Below are 22,086 nucleotides of genomic sequence, written 5' to 3' on the forward strand. Positions count from 1 at the left end.
TCTTCGTTTTAAACCCTACACCACCATCTGTTAATTATCAAACACCAGATAAAAGTATAAATGGAGTGAATACGTTCAACTACCAGTATTGGGTTTTAGCTGGAAATATTATTTTGAGTTTATTGATCTTAATCACGCTGTTTGTACCATTATCTTTCAAAAATGTATACATTTTAAAATATTTAGTTTCCACTGGACTAATAAATAATACACCTATATGTAATGTAGATTTCATTCGTACAAGTTTACTAGTTCTCATCAGACAATAAATGGGTGTCCTTAAAATTCTTCGAATCCCCTACGACACCTCTTCATTAATACTAACGTCTACTCTAACTGATTACGAATCATTTAAATAGTTTATCGCTTCGCTAAATTCCACCAGCTTGAGAAATCCGCAATGAATCCTTTCTGTTGGAGACAATGCACTCATGTAAAAAGTTATTTCTGAAAAAAACAAAGTGTCGCTGCTGCTTGATCTAAGCCAATTTAACACTGAGATCTATCTGATTGATATCCAGTACCTTGACTTCATGAGACTGACAACCAATTCTCCAAACATCATACAAGAATAGATGTACATACACAACTGGGCAGCGGTACAATGATAATTGGGTATGAATGAAAGATGCCAAAATCTGTAATTACGCGGATCTTATATTGCATTACACTTACTATTGTAAGCCTTAGTATCCGCTACATGAAACCGTATCTCTTATTTTCCTGATAATTATCCTGTATTAGTCACATATATTTCCTAGAGTTATACTCTCTGATGATTATGCGAACCTATTCTGGTATGTTGTCTCTCCTTCCTGGTCTGATTAAAACAGGGAAGAAATTGATTTCGTTGGAAGAATTGTTAAACTCCCTTAATTAAGAACAGTCATTGACCTTATTCGTGATCAGGACAATTAAGACAAGCATTGTGCATTCATCGGTTTTAGATATACGAGAGAGTATCCAAAAGAAACAAGAATTTTGCAATATAATTTTATTAACTTAGTTTTACATGTTTATACTTTCATTGCCTTCAAAGTATTCTCCATTTGAAGAAATGCATCGATCCAGATGCGTTTCCTACTGTTCGAAGCAATTCAGGAACTCTTGAGAAGTGATGCATTTTAATGCCTCACTCGATTTTTGCTTCACCTCTCACACATCTGCAAGTCGTTTTCCTTTCAGGACTTTTTGCATTCGGAGGAATAAATAAATTCCCAGGGAGCAACATCGTGTTTCCGTGAAATGTAAGATAATAAATGTACATCTTTCTATTCATGCATGGTATTCAGAAACAGATCCAAGGGCAAACCGGAAGTGCTAGTATATTGGTGAGAAAGATCACAGTAAAATACATAGAAATACAACCTGATAGGATGCTACCTATTTAATAGATAGAGAGTAGAAGAATGAGCCCATATTTTGACAGGCATCCTGGGACTTTCGTGTGCCAGCAATAACTGAAACCCCTGTTTATATCGAAGAAAGTAAGCAATAGTTTGCTGTTACTAAATTTGGGATTGACATCGAACCGTAAATTCCCAGTATATGTGGAATTTTTTAAAAAATGAGAATATAGGCATAATACGAGAAACATTTGAAGATTCAATAAGGTGAAGAAAGTTGTGCTAATAGATTTCTCCGTCAATCTTGAGAATGTGGAAGTGTGTGCGACAAAGGAGAAGAAAAGGCAGATAGACAGAGAGAGAGAGAGAGAGAGAGAGAGAGAGAGAGATAATGCGTGAATGCCAAAAATGGCTAATGCATATCGGTGCTACCTATTGTGGTCCTTATTTTAGGATTGATATATTTTAATATCTAACCACCTTCTTGATATGAGGCGATAGAAGTTATTTTCTCACATTCCACCATTGAGTGTTTGATTACGAATATGTTTCAGTAGATTATATCACCTTGATAGCATATTCATTTAATGAATGGGGTGTGTCGGATGGTGCAAATGGGCCAGTGAAGCCGGAGACGTTCTTTGAAAGATTACTAAACTCATATTCATTTATGAGGATTGTCGACCTGATTATAAGGAGATTACGAAAATTGATGCACATCCTGCAGAATAAGGATCACAAAGGCGAGCATGTGTGTATGCGTGTGTGTGTACGCTCGCACGGGCGTCTGTGTGTGACAGTCGCATACAGGAGTACCCCTGGTTATCTTGTTTCCCTTCTATGACGGATTTGCATCATTGGCCAGCCACTAATACAACTGCTACTGATGCTGCAACTACTACTACTACTACTACTACCACTACTACTACTACTACTACTACTACTACTACTACTACTACTACTACAAAAGCTTTAATGTTCCTACTAGATACATCACCCCGTTTCACTTTTAAACATATCTGCTCCAGCTGGTATTCATTTTCATTTGAGCTGCATTTAAACATTAAGACCAATTAAGAAAGGGAATGCATTCATTATTTGGTGGCGATGAAATATGAAAGTTTTAAGGATTGATAATAATGTCCGACAAATTAATCGAATGATAGCTTTACGTCTACATAGTCGTGATATCGGATAATGTTTGATTCCACTCTAACATTTATTCATTTATTATAAAGTCTTCAATAAAGTCTACAATAAAGTAGTAAAATATTGTATTAGGTATCATTAACTATACATATTCCAAACATTGGTGGCCATATAACTTACTTTTCGAAAACATTATTTACTTACTCATTTCAGCACGGAATGAAACATAACATGTTTGAAATCATTTGTAACAAACGTTTGTGACTTACAGATAATACAATCTTTATTTTATTTGTTTCCAGCCTCAGAACGGTAACTTTTATAAAGTTCCTCTATCTGCTATAAATAGCAATTAAAACTCTTGTAAAATTACCACATAACATATATTATTTATTTTACAAAAATATTTTTTAAAAATGAAAGATTAGGTTTTCTATTTCCATATACAACCTATGAAACCTGAAGATCATATCTGGGAAGCTTTTTATCATAGGTTTTACTCAATCAGAGATTGCCTGCAGTTAAACAGCGCCAGCAGCTATGAACATAATCTTTAAAAGAAAACAAACTAACTACAAAAACGCCTTTTATTGTACGTTTCCGAAATATTAGATTTCTCCGAATACACTGCGATCAGATGTAAATCCATGCTGACATAGAGCTAGAATTCAGTGAGTGGAAAGCAATAGAACGATAATAATAAGTAAAATAAGTTATCTATTTCAACTCTTAAATTGAAACATTAAACTGTGGTGTCAATGCATTCTGTTCAATGATTCAAAGAATTATAGATAACGTAAGGAGGAAGACATTTACAAATGGTCTAATAATCAATTCAGACTTTGTATTCCGAAACGGATTGTATTCCACTTCATTTAGTATTTATTAGACTGCGATGGATTTCTCCTTATTTCGAATACAACCATCTTCGACTTCAAAGCATGTTGACCCATGCAAGTCTAATATACACATACAAACACACATGCACACACAGTAACGCATGCGAACTCGTTCGCATACAAAGTAAGATGATCGCATTTATACACACATGTATAAATGTACGTATCCGTGTGCGTATGAATTCGTTTCACACATATACATACTAAATAACTCTATTGTGCGCCCATAGCTATAAAGCTATGAATTCCAATCGTTTGATTTCCGCTTATTTGAAATCGTCATTCATTTACTCAACTCATGTGGATATGAGTAATATGAGAGAAAGGAATACACATGAACAAAGAAACACCCACTCATACACATAAATATATGCACACATGCACACTGATACACACATCTGTATACATATGTATGTACCTGTGTATTGCATGTACATTCACACACACACGCATACACATACCTACGTATATGTAAATGTATACATATATAAATAAATATACATACCCAGATAGAATTATATACGTGTGCGTGTGTGTTTATGTATGTACAAATGTATTTATGCATAAGCACACACACTCACTCATAAATATATTCATACATGCATATATACGCACATATATGTATGTGCGTTTGTGTATACATGTATTTATATATTCGTGAAGACACATATGAATACATTCATACATACATACACACACATATATGTGTATATATATATATATATATATATGTGTGTGTGTGTATGTATATATACATATGCATATATATATATTTGTGTATATATATATATATTTGTATTTATATATATGTATACATATATATATATATATATATATATATATATATATATATATATATATATATATATATATATATATATATATATATATATATATATATATATATATATGTGTGTGTGTGTGTGTGTGTGTGTGTGTGTGTATATACATATATATATAAGAAATCGATTTATATTCGTTTTGCTTCGAAGCTTGCAACCAAAAATAAAATAAAATTAAAATGATATTACAGAAGCAAAAATAAAAGAAATGAAATAAAAACTATTCTATTTGAACTTGTAATCTGCTTCTTCTAAAAATCACTTCATGGTTATATAACTTTTATGTGTGTTTTTTCCGTTTTTAAGTGTTCATTTGAATTGTAGAATATTCTTACATCTGATTAATTGCAACTTTCCTTATGCAACACTTTCGAGCTGTATAAATACCCGAATCCCATGTTTGTATTTTAATTGCATGCTTGGTAGGAACTTAAATAAATTGCCTCTATATCTCTGTTTTCATTCAGATTAGTTATCCCTGGAGACACAAGTAAAAAAAAACTAAAAATGCAAGTGCTTATTGTTTTCTTCCCTTTTTAAAGATTGTCTGTTTTTTTGGTTTCATTTTGTAAGAAAACTCACCTCAGAATTCTGCCACAATATGGTGAAATGGTAGAAATTCATCTCTCCCATTTCGTTTCAATTTTCTGAAAACATATTTCCAGATCTATATTTCGTAACGCAGTATTCATGCTTGGATGGTATTCGTGGCTGTGTGGTAAGAAGTTTGCTTCCCGCCGACATGGTTCTGAGTTCAATCCAACTGCGTGACACTTTTGGTACGTTTTCTTTATCATAGCCTTGTATATACATACACACACACACACACACACATATATATATATATATATATATATATATATATATATATATATATATATATATATATGTATGTATGTATATATGTATAATCCGAAAGAGATGATGAAAATACACAAGAAAAAAGAATAACGCGAGGGCGTGGTACATGCAACGTATTAGCAGACGCTCGGGGAAGGAAAGAAAGGCAGTTTTACGTTTCGAGCAAAAGCACTTCTTCAGAAACAGGAGACAGAGGAATGTCCAAAAGAAAAGAAAGACAGAGGAAAAATATCGCCAACTATCTACATGTGGTTACATGTGTGTCTTTGCTTCTGCGTGTGTCCCCTACCATCGCTTGACAACCGGAATTAGTGCGTTTAAGTCCCCGTAACAAAGTGCTTCAGCAAAAGGGATTGATAGACTAAGTACGAGGCTTCAAAAGAGAACTAAGTATTGCCTTCCATTCATTCACTTGAAAACTCTTCAAGGCGGGGGGGGGGGGCTCCCACATGATTGCACTCCTGATGATTGAAACGATAAAGGTTAAATGGTGTATATCTAGGGTATAGAAGCGAATGCTGTTTGCGAATATAAACGAGATCACGTCGAAACGTCTTTGCATTTAATGTGTTTGCTTAAAGTTGAATTATTGTACTTCACATGAAATCCTATTTCACCGTCTTATGAAAATTGTATAACAGAAAATAATTGAGTTACCCCCTCTCCCGAAATTGATGACATTGTACTATAATTTGATATCAATATTTAAATCGCAATAATAATCCGAAAAATCTCGGCTAGATACAGTTGCGGTCTCCACCGCAGTCCAACTTCATATAAAAACTACGACAGGAAAGAATTCTTTCGTATTTTGTCACAAATTCAGCAATTTTGTCGGAGAGGTATTGTCGATTACAACGGCCTTAGTGCACAACCGGTAAATATTTTTTCGATCTCCGAAACGATTAAACGGAAAGCCGAACTCAGTGACATTTGGACTCAGAGCGTTAAGAGCTGGATGATTCGTTAGCACGTCCGTGGTTCTTCCAGCTTACCACCTTAAACACATAAAGTAATGATTGCAAACTTTGGCTCAAAGCCAGCAATTTCAGGGGAGGGGGATAAGTCGATTACTTTGACACCAGTACTTAGCTGTTACTTATGTTATCGACCCCGAAATGATGAAAGGGAAAGTTGCCCTCAGCGGAACTTGAGCTGACAACGTAAAGACAGACGAAACAACGCTAAGTATTTTGCCCGGTAGGGTAACGATTCTGCCAGGTCGCCACATTTAAAACGCATAAACTAATAATGGTAAATAAATAAATAACATTAGCAGTCACGAAAGTCACGGTTGGTATGTTTTTGTGCTGGGCGATCGCGTGTAACATAGAGTTAAACAACTGCAACAGCAACAGCGCATGGGCTGAGGAAGATCTGTTTTAAAGTTTCCAACAACATATTTGTTCTCCTGTTTATTCTCCTAGCAAATGCAAAATACCGTGAGAATGTGTAAAAAGGTAAGATAAGAAAATTATACTGAATATAGGCGAAACAGATTACACTACAAATGTTTAAGAAATACGGAGAAAATGGAGTTGCAAGATCATGAATAACTGCAAACAAAAACTGATAGTTCTGTTTCGGGTATCGTTAGTACTCATATACTATACTGTTAGATCGGTAAGTATCTATCTGTGTTTTAATAAGTAAACAGTGAGTAAATAATTTTAAAAAATGAGGTGTTGGTTAATGTTACGTCAACACAGAAAGTTACAGATTAGTATATCCAGAAAAATAATAAGCTTGATATTGAACATGTATGTATTGATTTGTCAGATAAATGTGTTCATTTTTTTCTTTTGTTATATAATTAACGCAAAACATTTTTATTGCAGATGGTATGTTCATCTTTTGTAACGCTATTCTTCCTTAAGAATTCCTTTTATCGGCTTGGACGTTTGAAGACGTTTTACATCGTATCGGTTATATGGTGATGTAGTGGCAAAACGAGCTTTTTTGACACCTGATTCCATTGGGTTTTAATGAAATTTCCCAAGCTGCTTGAGAAAAGAGTGATGTTTACTGACAAAACGCTATTGTTGCAACAATAGCTCTGAAATCAAACTTCACGGTGGAGAAATTCAAACTCAGTGACTCTTCGCGTTTCAGCTACACTGTTCGGCTCAATGACGATTAATTGAACAAGATCTTCCAAGAGGAGCTGCACCAGTACACTAGGGGTGCTCTCGTCATACCGTTTTCTGTTAATTTTACTGGATGGTAATCCAGCTGAAATAACCCGGCAGACGAAAACAACGCTTGCGCAAAGGTAACTAATTTGAACTAAATTACTATTCAAGAACGCGATTAGGAAGTTCTACTCGCTCCCTGTATTCTACTAATATAGTGCCTGCAAATTATTATCTTTTTTGCTCGTTGTTCAACAGAAAATGAAGCATTTCTATAAACTACAACGCGAAGAAGAATCGTGGCTCGATGAATTCTTGGCTCGAGATCAGCAGATTTCCACCCTCAAGATATAGACGAGTAAATAGAAACTTGGCAAAAAGTTGTGAACACTGAAGAATATATTATTGATTGACTTATTAAAATTGTTGTAGAAAATAGGGAATAAAATGAGAAAAAAACAAACTACGTCTGGCAAACAAAACATATATATAAATACATATCCATTTACAAATACACACAGACAAACATACACACATATATATACTACGTACTTATGTATCCATGTATATATGTCTCTATTCAGGAGCATCCTTCGAGTAATTAAGAAAGTAAGCGGAAGAAATTGGGGGAATGAAGAGCGACTAGAGGAACTATTGATTACTGGAAGAATAAGCAGCACCATTTTTATTTGATTGGTAGCATGGATATTAGCCTACCGTTGCAAAGAGAGAATTCTAGTAGTACTAAATGGTGGATAAAAACTGAAAGTACTTAATGTAGAGATCAGCGGTAGGCACAGGCATCAGTCGCCACTATGATATCAAGCGGAGGAGAGTTGAATATGTCTGGAATGCTTCAAAGTAGGTGACGGTATTTGGGCGAAAATGGACGAGTAGAGACAATTGTAGCACCAGTAGAAAATCCTGCGAGAGAGAGGGAGTGAGAGGGAGAGAAGAAGAGAGAAGGAGGAAGAAAAAGAGAATAAGGATAGACAGAGAAAGAGAGCCTGAGTGGTAGAGGCTGATCTTTCCTCAGAAACACTTAATGCTACTCAGATGAGTTGTCCGTTTCCTTGATATTCCATATGACGCCAGAATATACCACTACAACAAAAATGCCAGAAAGAGGCGCAATGCAACATTTTGTTTGTGAAAGTTTTTTTATATACCACCAACAAATTTGTGGTACCAAACATATGACCATGGAATGAAGGGTGGATGCTAGAATACAGCTGAAAGAAGCCAAACTACATATCTCCATTTGAGTACATTTTCGAGATTTTTGCTTAAGAAGGCAGTGTGCATTTGACAAATGAGTGTTGAACGGATTGCTAACATTAGAATGCATTAATGAGTTGCGCCACCTATGTAAAACTGGGTATTGTTGGATATGTGTGTGTGTGTGTGTATGTGTGAGGGGGAATAAATTGACCTATAACAGGAGTAGCATATACGACAAAATCAAGCTGTAGGGAATCACTGAAATTAAAAGTTTGAAAGAGAGAAAAAGCTCAGTGAATACAAGATGCCAGAGTGTCATCTGACCAGGAAACTACCAATCCAACACATAAGCACTCAGTTTTAGAAGAAGATTCCTATTCTAGACACGTCGAATATAACGTAATTATTTTCATCAAACTTCTCCGAGGCAAGCTCCTGCTGAAAGTTAACGAGGAAGAGAAAGCCAACAGTGCATCTGGTTCTATGGAAACAGCATTGGTGAAACAAAATATTACTTATGAATCTAGCAATTACCTTAGAGTATTAGAATGTAATATGACAGGTATTGCAGATGTTCGATAAAACCCTTACGCTGGTAACATCTTAATACATTTAGATGCCGATTATGCAGAATCAGAAAACTACGCAGGCATCCTTGAGAGCAAAAGAGAGACAGATGAATGAAATGTGGTAAGGTGGAGCGGGATGAAAACTATAAAAGAAAGTAACGTGTAGAAATGTCAGTAGGTAAATCATTAATATTAATCATCACGTTTGGAGTGGTCCATAAATATTTAATGTAATATGGCACAACATAAATTGATTGTTTGGAAGACGTCGTGTCAAAACAAAATGATCCCTCGTCGTTGCTGTTATAATTTGAAAACCCTGATGTTCATTTTCTTAGACTTGTATTTTCGGAGCTGATATGCTGAAACATTTTCAGATTTTTCAAATAAAGAATGTTTATGAAAGCCTTTTTATTATATATTATATATTTATATATAATATATTTACTTACCGACAAATTCCTTTTTGATACTATCAGCGAATGTGAGATCATTAATACGCGATATATATTAAAATTTTGATGTGGCTGAAATTGCTTCCTGTCATTACTCATCCTGAACATCAGCCCACCTGCAATCATCATCCTCATTCCTCATCATCATCATCATCATCATCATCAGTATCATCAAGTGTCTGTCCTGATTCACAAGACCTTCGTCTTTTACCAACTTCATCTTCCATATCATATGATACCTCCTCATGACTGCATTTAGTGTCATGCTATAACTGATCATTACAGCTAGTCTCAAAGTGTCCGATATACATTTGACTAGGTAAAGTGCTACAAAAGGAAGTTGTGCCTGATCAACTCTTTCTTACTCTCAAGCAGTGTCTAGCAAAATCACCTTTTCTCCTTCTAATGCGTTGTCTACTTGCGACAGTTATTTCCCTGACATAATTTCATCAGTACAATGCATGGAGTTATATGGGGCATCCGGTATAGTTTCAAATACATTATGACAGTCCACATAAAAGAAACATAAATTAACAGAAATTCAACTACAGTCCAGAAGTTATTTTTCATATTCTCTGACATATTTTGTAATTTGTAAATTTAAATCAAATTTTAATGTAACATTTGGCTGCATAAAATATGACGAAATATCTCTTGGACAATGTCAAAATGGTATTAAAATAGCAACGTATTGTGCGAATTAAAGTTAATCTATTTATGCATCTCACACCCGATAATTTTGAAATGCTATATTGAATTCACGTTAAATGATTATTTTCGGTATTGTATTAAGTTATCTCTTTGGATAATTTGTCTCCAAGTTGTTGACATCACAGTAGACGAAATAACGTCTGAACATCTGTGAATTTATTTGCGCTTTTAAGCATTTTACCAGAACCGTTTCATCATGCTTGCATCGAATGTTGCAGCACTACAATCATGGTGGTAGAAAGCATAATAAACACTCTCCTCTAATATAAACAGACGTAAATATTAGGGCCATATATGGACAAAGAGAAAGAAAAAGGTTGTAAAATTACAGGCAACAAAAGCCTAAAGTTATCCAGACAAGAGGAAGAAAACAATAGCAATTTGTCTTGATTTGAAAGTTCACACAGCCATGTAAATAGTGTGTACATTCGTTCTATGCTTGGCAATGTTGAAGCTTTTGCAAACAAATCTATCGTTCGCAAACGTATAATGACTCTCCTCACACAAAACATAGACTGAAAGCGAAACACCCGGATGCATTTTGTGGTCTGGATGGACTTCATTCAGAAAGTATTTCAGAATTAATCACTAGAGGGAGAGAAAAAAAGGCACATATCTACGTATGGCAGAACCAAAAGCGTTCGTTTGTTACATAAATTCTCCTTCTACAAGATGCGAGAGAGCCCTTCAAAGAGTGAGATCATGCTTGTTGGCGTCACATTTGCTTCTAAACTGACAGGGTGACAGCACAAAACTAAAATGGACGAGAAAAATCAGCTCCTGAAATGAAGCAGCACCGTGCCACTGAATAAATAAACAAAAGTAACAAATAGTAATTCAAATCATTAATATTTCTTATTGTTGTTGTTATTATATGAATATTGTTGTTCTTATTAAGGCGGTGAGATTGCAGAATCGTTAGCACGCCGGTTTCAATGTTCTCAGTTAAAATTCTACCGCGGTCAACCTTGCTTTTTATCCTTATACAACTGGGCTCGATATAATCGATTAATCCCTCCACAAAAATTGCATGCCTTGAGTATTGATAGAAAGGATTATTGTTATATGCATCAGTATTGTGGTAGTACAAGCAGCAACCGTAGCGATAGTAGTAGTAGTAGTAGTAGTAGTAGTAGTAGTAGTAGTAGTAGTAGTAGTAGTAGGAGGAGGAGGAGGAGGAGGAGGAGGGGTTACGTGGAAAAATTCAATGAAAATTTTGTGATTTTTATGGTTTGCTTGAATTTAATGTCATTTTAACTATATAACGCCTTCAGACGACGCATTGGCTATTAACACCTATTTTTTTTTCAAGATATTTGATTAATATGCTTACATGTTTTTGTCACGTAGTTCAAATTTACAAGCTAATGTTTATTATAGAACTGTTTTTTTGTGAAAAACAACTATGTTCAATTTATTCTAATCTGTTGTTCTGCTATCCGTTCGACTAAATTCGTAATGGCGACCAGTCAGGAAAGTAATACCTATCAAAACAAAAATTAAAAAATACTATATTGTGAATATGAAGCAGAAGAAATTACGAATGTACCAACTTTACAAAAGTGACTACATGATTAAAAAGTAGCAAAACATTTTCAGAAAAAAAAAAAATTCTAAGTGATGCTGCGAATATACTTAGCGATAATTACAAAAACAACATTAATAATTTCGACACTCAGAGCAGACAAACTTCTTCAAACATGAAATGAAAATATGAATGAATTTTCGCATCTGTAGCATATCTCATTTCTTGTGATCCATCATTTTAAATACCAAAATACAATATAAATTGTACTACTGATTGAATGTGTCCCTAAGAACCCTATTACCTTGCACGAAGAAAATATTCTAAGGGCGACATGTAGGAAAATTATCACCTTTTGTCTCAAAAAATTAGTGAATTATTCTGATTAAAGAACGATTTATTGGTAGCCCAATTTCTTGTCGTGAATCCTACGAAAAACATTCATTTATAATGAGCAAAAGTGTTTTGTTAATTTGATCACCTCCTCGTTAAAATCAAAGTAGCCTGGATAGGTGCATAGTGTACCGCATTTAAAGTATCGAACTTTACAAAATGCCACGTGAGAGGAGGTATTTTTGCTCACGCCAACCAGTTCAAAAATACAAGCCACGTTCTTGAGATCGAGTGTTCAACAACCTAACCACAAATCCATGCGTCTTCACACCATTTCTATATAGAGAATGGCAAATAATATGAAATACTTTTGTCTGTCCTTCAATACAGTCAAATATAAAGACTATACGAAAAATGCAGGCCTATGGAAACTCCTGTCATATTATATTGGTGAAAAAAAAATGGCACAAGTCAAAGAAGTATGGGACCTGGATAACTCGAATACATCGACATCAGCTGGTATTTATTGTATCGACCCCAAAAGGATAAAAGACAAATTAGATCTCGGCGGAATTCGGACTCGGAACGTGAAGACGGACAAAAAGCTTAGAAGAATTTTGCCCAGCGCACTAACGATTCTGCCAGTTAGCCGCCTCCGTGGCATATTACTTGAGTGTGACAATTAAAGCACGGCAAAATATATTTTGTTGCAGCTCAATGGAACCTTTTCGAAACATTACGGTCAACAGCAGGTTCACAATATACGCCATTTCAGAAACTAATAGATTTGCAGGCAGGAATAGGTTCATTTCACAACTGTGCTGGGAATTTTGTTGCCGTGAAGAAAAGAGGGATAGATCAAAGGAAAATATACAACTGTTATCCATGTTTTACTCTTATTGTATTCTAGCAATTTCGCTCCTAGGAACGGGAAACAAAGTAAAATAATGAATAAGTCAACGAGATTTCAATAGCACTATCGGTCATAATTCCCGCCCTAGCGGAAGCGGATAACCCATACCCAGCATTTGACTATATTGGTTTAAATGTTTGGCACATGACCAGCAAGTTCACTTTTACGAAATGTCTCGTTCTACAGTATAACCACCGCTATCCAGTTCACTCCAACCAGCAGTAACGATCCGTCTATTCTGAGAATGGGTGACATATACCAGAAACTGATTTGGAATAGCTAACTGACGCAGAAAGGAGAAGAAAATGTACAAAAAATGGGAAATTGTGATCTGAAATCGTGAAACGTTCAGCGAAAATTGTCAACAACCGTGGGGTAACATACGTTCTAATGGCAAAAACTTCTAACTAGTTAACTGGAAAACAAACGCTGCAAATAAATGATTGACGGCGTTGACAAATATTTGGGTATCCTAAATTCAAATTGAGCCATATTTGGACGTAACATCGAAAGCGCTGAGTTTCAATACGAGATAAAGCAGAAGGGCCAGTTTCCAGGGAACGAAAATCCAAATCGACTACAAGAATCTCTCAAGTGTTTTTCCGAGAGACCCTGATTGTATTCTATGTAATTTTAAAACATCTCTTTCATTTATGACTTCTCTAATATTAGTTATATACGCTATGTTCTGTATTTCAGATAGAATATCTGGCTGGTATAATATCCTAATCCCACTAAAATTTTATGTAATCTTCCTTTGTTTAAATATATTTGTTGGTGTTACAGCCCCAGTTTTGAAGATTTCACTATGTAAGATTATATAACATTGAATGAACTTGCTCTGAGTGGTTGAACATATAAAGAGGAAATATTTTTCCTTACGATTCCTATAGTTAATACAGTTCTATATTTAAAAGATGAGGAATTATGTACATTATTTACATTTGACAGATGTTAGTCCTCATCTTGTTAGTTGTTAACAATGTTTCGGCTGATATACCCTCCAGCCTTCATCAGGTGTCTTGGGGAAATTTCGAACCTGAGTTCTCATTCCTAAGGTATTAGGAATGAGATATTAGTATTATTATTATTATTATTATTATTAGTAGTAGTAGTAGTAGTAGTAGTAGTGGAATGAGGACGATATAGAGGTGGTAGTTGTGCAATATAATGCACACACTGATTTTGATCATAAATTTCCTTTTAACAGTATACTTCCCTCTTACACGAGATCGTACTAAGATCATAGCAATGAAAGATGAAAACATTACTACAAAAATAAATCTGTTTACAAGTTTGTCTTGTTCTTAATTCGTTAAAACAAGAAAAATACGGGAGAAACAGTTAGTAAAAATCTTTCGTGTAAACTTGATGGAAATCTCGTGTTATGTGTTCATTCTTCAAGAGCGGGACGCATGTAGCCTATAAAAATATTTCTCGTCGTGTATTTTTCAACTTTGAAAATTCGGTTTGTTCTTGTTCGGCATCGTCGTCATTCATTTTCATTTTTTTTCTCCATCTTCCTTTTTCTTCTTCTTCTTGTTATTAGTATTGATTGAGAGAGCAGTGCATGCCATCAAAGTTACACTGGGGTACAAATATACAAAGCCGAAAATACCCATCATGACTACCCGTCTGATAACGATATACCAGGCACATACATAACAAGCATGTGTGCCACATGGTGATCTCATATTACGATAATCAGCACATGACCTTGTAGGTGGGTCCTAATTAGAATTTTCGTCAGGCCAAGAAGCTCATCCCGCTCAACTTGTCCCTGAATAAGGGTTGTTTAAGGATGATGAATGAAACTCCCATGTTTCCAGTGGTGACTTATCCAGGCACCAAAGAATTCCTCTCAACACATGGCTATGATGCTCCCCAGCTACTTCTGTTCCTGATCAGAAATGCACATATCATCTGCCACTAAGTTACATGTTTAACAGGCGAAGGTCAAGCAAGTAACAGCCAAACGTGCGGTATTGGGCAGAATATTTGCTGGAGCCCATCTTTTATAGCAATACAAAATATGTACATGATAACACTTCAAATGAGTTAAGATCAGAAGCGGTGAGAGCCACTGCTTGGTACTGCGCTAGGTCATTTATTTATTATTACGGAAGTTTTGCTGTTACACATTGTTATACATTGTACATTTATTATTGTTACGTAGTTAAACAAACCAGGACATTGGGTAGCTGGTTAGTTCTTCTCCAAGATGCTATTTCGGTGTCTGGGCTAAGACGCTCCTGATTAGTTTTGCTAAAATCAAAAATAGCCAACGAAAATTGTCCCTCTACTGAATGGAACAGCCGGTTGTCCGGAAGAGAGGACAGCCAAGTCATGAAAGACAGCAGCAGCAACAAGAACAGTAGCGACGGCAAACATGAAAACGAAATTGCCTTGCTTCTGCCCTCCCCTCCACTATCGTAGGAACCTAAAAAAATACCAAAAGCAACTACACAAACGAAAGCACTGACGCGTCCACGCTATCACTGGTGCCAGCAGCAGGTCCAACACCACCATCATAGCCAACATGAGTGACACAAATGCAACGAAATCGAAACCTATTCTGTCTATCGACTTTTCTTTCTTCTTTATCGCATACCTTGTTGTCAGCTGGGCATGCTATATCTATGATCCAGCGTCGTTTGCCTTCTATCTTTATTATTATTATCATTATTTTTATTATAACATATTTTATATACGCTGAATAGATTGGACTTTTGGAAAAAATTCCTAACATCGGGCTACAACAAATATCTTTAGACGCTAAGAAACTTACTAAGTATCCTAGCTATCCCTAATAATACTATTTCTAAGACTCTACTAAACTAGATTTAATGCCTATTTCATCTATCCATCTGTTGAAATCTTTAGGAGTAGTTCCTAATGCAGGGATACGTATTAACTGCTCTTTCCATAGCGTCTGTAACTCAATGGCTAACAATTATAATAATAATAATAATAATATAGTAGTAATAGTAGTAGTAGTAGTAGTAGTAGTAGTAGTAGTAGTAGTAGTAGTAGTAGTAGTAATGGTGGTGGTGGTGGTGGCGGCGGCGGCGGCGGCGGTGGTGGTGGTGGTAGTAATAGTAGTAGCAGTTTAGCAGCAGCAGCAATAGTATTAGTATTAGTAGTAGTAGTAGTAGTAGTAGTAGTAGTAGTAGTAGTAGTAGTAGTAGTAGTAGTTTTGATGTTCTGTTGTTTTATCTTATCAAGCCCAGCATAGCTTCCTCCCTTCTAAACATAGTATTTAAGCAGATGAAATTATGTTAAGAATATTTTTGGGAAACCAAAGAGCTAAACAGAGAAGAGAAGCTATTAAATTTATTTTGCTAAGATTCTTTTAGTCTCTCTCTTTCCCTCTTCCATCACCGTAAAAAACAACAACTTATAAATTTTAAAACACCACAAATACTCAAACTCACATTTTTTTTATTGACTACAGACAAAAGAAATAAACAGAGCAAATTCAATTAGCACAATACACCAATTTCACAAGATATAAATAATGATAGTCTAAGAGAAAGCGATACAAATAACAATAGCAGTAACATTGAGGAAGTTACAGGCAGTGAAGTGTTTGGCCAAGTTCATATACGAATTATTAGTTCGAGTTTAGAAACAGGAAATACTTTCGTACTTACATTGTTTCGTTGAAGCAATCGAGGCAGATTGGGTTTAGATATACACTCCTTAAAGGAAAAGAGTCAACCTGGCAGACAAGTGTTACGAGGGAAGAAGCATCACTACATCACACCTTTGTAGAAGACCATGCCTAATGAATAACAAGGATAAATACGTCCACCATTTCGTGGAATGTATGTTATTTTTTCCTAGCCGCACAATTGAATGTGCCTGCAGCTAAATATTATCATCATCATAATCAGGTAATTCATCATCATCGTCATCATCATTATCATTATTCTCGTCAGCAGCAACTTGTTGTTGCTGTTGTTATTATTATTATTATTATTATTATTATTATTATTATTATTATTATTATTATCATCATCATCATCATCATCATCATCATCATCATCATCATCATCATCATCATCATTTAGATTTAATCAGCGTATTTGTTGCAAACATTCGCCAAGACACACCTAGCGTCTTGGGGCAATTGAAGGATAAGAGATGTTACAGCATGACTGAAAGCTTCAGGAGTTGGGGAGTGGCAGGGCAGTATTGAGATATCTTAAGGCAATACAACATGTACATTTAAATTGACAGGATTTTTCTAAGGATGTGAGCAGTATTTGTTAGCACAACCTTTGAATTTCGGTGAGACATAGTTCCTCTGGGATATTATCGAAATGTTTCAGACATCTCCTTATATCATACCTAGGGGACCCACAATAAGGAGAAGAGTTCTCCCCTTAAAATTTCACCTCTTTTGTATTTCAATTTCCAGGTCCTTATATTTACAAAATTTGTCAAATTCCTTTACAGATATTTTTTTTATCATTAGGGACACTTACATTTATTAGTCTCTAAGTAATTCTCCCCTTTTCTTTAATGACTATGTCTGGTCGATTAGCCTGTATCGTTCAGTTGGAGTTGACTGGAAAATCCCAGAAGATGGTGACATTTTTACCTGTAACCACTGGCTCAGGATGATGTTAATACCAGTAAGCAAGAGTGCTGATTTTGTAGTGTTCACATATTTTCCAATGTAAATGCTGTCTTACACCGTCGTGGCGATTTTTGTATTCGTTTGGTGTCAGTGCAGGACATCCCGAGATGCCATGGTCTATTGTTTCGTTAAATTTATCGCAGAATCTGCATTCACGGTCAGAAGCGTTGTGAAAAATGTTAGCGTGGTAGTTTTTGGTAACCAATATTTGATCTTGTGCCGCCAAAGTGAAACCTTCAGTCTCTGTATTCAGTCCTGGGCTTCTGAGCCAGTGATGGGTTGTTGCTTGGTCTACATTAGCATTTCGGCTTCGAAGAATATACTGTCCATGCGGACGCTTCTGGCTCAACCGCTCCTCAATTTGCTTCTGCTCTTTCATTGTTGCAGTCTGTTTAATCCGTTTTGTTTTTGTTTTGCATGGCATTGGTTTCGGGTTATTCATCCTAATCAGGTTTAATATCAAGTTCCTTTGCAAATTTCCTTGACAAGAGCATGTGAATTTTTGCTTGCGTTCGTGTTTGCACACAAGCCGCAGCGTCAAGTATTCCGTACTAGATAACTACTTATTCATTGCTATTTTGGAGGTATTATTATTATTATTATTATTATTATTATTATTATTATTATTATTATTATTATTATTAGTTTCATTACCATTATCATTATTAGTTGTTGTTGTTATTATTACTGAGTGGGGGAGCAGTGCATGGCATCAAAGTGACACTGGGGTAAAATATACGAAGCCCAGTATACCCATCATAAATACTCGTCGGATAAGGGTACACCAGGCAATGCATGACAGACATATGTGTGTGACATAGTGATCTCATATGAGGATACCCAGCGCATGATCTTGCAGTTGAGGCCCAGTTAGAATTTTTGTTCATATACATATATGTATATATATATATATATATATATATATATATATATATATATATATATATATATATATATATATATATGCGTTCAAATATATCATCATACACAAGCGTGACTCTGTGACTCTGCTTACAGCATATTGCCTGAGGTTATATAATAACACCTTTGACTATATAATAACAAGCAGTTTTAAAGAATCCAGAAATGTGTCACTCTAAGCTACCTGCGCAACCGTAAAGCAATGTTAGTCCGATCGCTGCTTATCGACACGTTTCGTATGTTAATATATCTTAGAAAACGTACACGATATTAAGTGTCCTTGAAATGTGGTGTGAAGTATGAAGAGAATAATACTTGCTAACATTAGAAATATTTTAATCACCTCCTATTTTAATCAATTACAATTTTGTAATGTTCCATGTGTTAAATGTGTTCGCATTCATTGAATCTCATTCCTAAAAAAAAAAGAAGTATGTTGGTGGACTGCATAATCACCGCTTGACACCGTCATTAACGTTATTCGTTTGCTAAAATCCTTCTTCAATTGAAAATTGGCTTCATTTTGATTGCGCCTCATTTCATCCGTTTTTTTCTCTCCTTCCTTTCTCTTTCCATCTTTATGTTATTTTCTCTGATTTTCTACCTCTCCGTCCTTTCACTTCTACCTCTTTAGCAATGCGGCTTTCTCTATATTCCTCTATGACACTTTTTTTCTGTTAGTCTTTTCTGTCTTTCTTCTCTGCGCTCTCTAACAATTAATCTCCTATCTAAGTATCTCTCTCTTAATTCGCATCTCTTTCCCTTCTTATGTTTTCCCTTTCCTCTGTCATTGCAAATCCGTAATCAATTTATAATCTTTACAAAAATCTGTTTTATCCAAAACATTTCTTCCAGGGATTCTGTGAAACGTCGATTTACTTTCACGAAATAGCATCTAAATCTCCTCCACACATTCAACAAGCTTTCATGATCCTAGAAACAATGCGTTAGAAGAATAAAGAAGATAAAATTACTTCGCCATGCTGGTCTTTTTCTCAATGAAAACAATGACGTCGTTCCACCAAACATCAATCCATCTACGGTTACAATTGCTAAACTAAGAAATGTCACGCTATCACACAACAAAAATATCTATATAGTCTAGATGTTAGTGACATAAAAATTAACTATCACTTATTTTTCCTACAATTTATCGTAGATCTAAAATACTGACTGATTTACCTTCTAATATCAGTCTGAATCATTTCACGCGTTCGACGCAATGATTCTGAAAAACAAACAGTACTCTTTATTGCTTTCAAGAATCAGGATATTTTGTCTTTGATATTCCGGAAATTTGGCAAATTTATCTCCTCTCACTAACCACTTGTTTTCCACAGATATTCTTTCACGATTATAGTTTTATAAATTTTACAGACAAAAGAAGAATAGGTGTTTTAGTGGTGTACGGAATTGCGCGGCTGGCAGAGTTAAATTCCTGTTCATTATATGTAGTAGATGTTGGTTGATTAGTAATAATGGCGCCAGAGGCAGTGCCTGGTTCTCGTACTATAAACAGCAATGAATGTATGTGATATGGCAGAGTTCATTGTTACAGTATCGTCAGCATTGTTTTCTTCAAGTCGCTAGTTAATATTTGGTATATTGCCGTTGGTTACCATGGAGTTGGTAGTGCAAACGTGAAGCTTTTCATTCCTCAAGATTTGTATGGATGCAAGTTCTCTGGTAGTTTACAATTTGTTTGAATCCATTGAAACCAGCATGTAAGGTGTTACCTACCATGAGTCTAGTGAAAAATATTACTAAATCACAAATTCTTTTTCTCGCATGTCTCGAGCGATACAGCTCTATGATATCCACAATTTCTTCATGTGACCTGGTTTATTGATTCTAACAATGAAATATTGCAGAAAGAGACGGTAAATAGTTAGCCATTCTTAGTTCGCCTCTGTATTTCTTTCATTTTGCATTCCTTTCGTTAAAACAAGTATTAATCTAATTTTATGTCACAAAATAATTCAATATAATTGGTCTATATTACCATGCGTGTGTATTTATATACATGCCCATGTCACAATTTCCATAAGCATACTGAGACACGCACACAAACAATATATATCTATATATAAAATATCCGTGTATGTATATATGTATATATATATATATATATGTGTGTGTGTGTGTGTGTGTGTGTGGAAGTGAGTGGTTTAGTGCGCTGGACACATGATCGTAAGATCGCGGTTTCGATTCCTGGCGATGTCTTGTGCTCTTGAGCAAAATACTTCATTTCACGTTACTCCAGTCCACTCATCTGGCAAAAGTGGGTAATCCTGAGAAGTATCCGCGTCCCGTCCAGGTGTAGAATATATACGCCACTGAAACCAAGAAACCATCCCTTATGAGCAAGGAATGGTTCGAGAAGGTAAAATGTATGTTTTGCGTAGGTGTGTTGTGTGTGTGTGTGTGCGTGTGTGTGTGTGTGTGTGTGTGTGTGTGTGTGTGTGTGTGTGTGTGTGTGTGTGTTTGTGTGTATTTGTGTGTGTATGTGAATGTGTTGCGAAGAATATTGGCCGAAATTATCAAAAATGGAACATACTTCTTCTGTTTTTTTTTTTTTTTTTTTAAACTAATCTCATCATTGATCTTTCCAATCAAATGCAAGCCGAATCTCGTGTGTGAGTTAAATTCAGGAGAGGGAAATAATATAAAGTGTATCGTTAATTCATTTTATCATGATTAGCTTTTGCCATTAATCTCAAATGCATTTTATCGTTTTCTTGGAAAGAAGTATTTAATTTACTATGCATAGTATTTTTGAACTATTTCTTTAAAATTTTGGTGATATTGTATGTTTTTATCTTATTTAGATTTGGTTTACTTCTAGTATTTAATTCTATGTCTCATTGTTTAATTCATTCTGGGAAATATTAGTACACAGCTTGCTGTAAGTCTATTAATAAAGATTATTGTATTTGTAATAATGTGAAAAGCTGCGTAAAGTCACATATTTCTGTAATTTGACAATTCACCCAGGAACTCATTTCAATAAAGTTTATATTTTTATGGCTAATTAGTTGATTAAGTTATTGGATCTTTTATAGGAATGCTGCGATTGCATATAAATGAGTAAAAAAAATAAATTACGAGAAAAAAAACAATTTCAGTTTTTCTTCTCTTCGAATATTACACAGATCTTTTAAAATGAAAGAATTATAAAAGATGAAATAACAAACTCTGAAATTGTATAATGATTTGTAGTATTGTGTATTTTTCTCTTATTTAATTTTTAGCACTTGGTTGATTTTTGAAAAGAAAGGCATTGAAGAACGATGTCAAATATTATTGCTGGATGTAATAAGATATCGTTAATGCATTCCTAGCATATAAAACTACGAAACAAATATATAAAACATTATTTTTAGTGAAATACGAAAGAGAATATATTTCCATCGGTGAAAATGTTATAAGTTAGAACACTTAACGTGTTCGTATCCATTGTCATCACATGGTAATTGCTGGTAACACATTATGCTACTTGAAATATTTCAGTATTCACAAAATTATTCGCCTATAGTGTTCTTCAGTCTATTAATTCAATCTCCT

This window comes from Octopus bimaculoides, chromosome 19 (genome assembly GCF_046866305.1).
Source record: "Octopus bimaculoides isolate indiv1 chromosome 19, ASM4686630v1, whole genome shotgun sequence".
Lineage (NCBI taxonomy): Eukaryota > Metazoa > Mollusca > Cephalopoda > Octopoda > Octopodidae > Octopus > Octopus bimaculoides.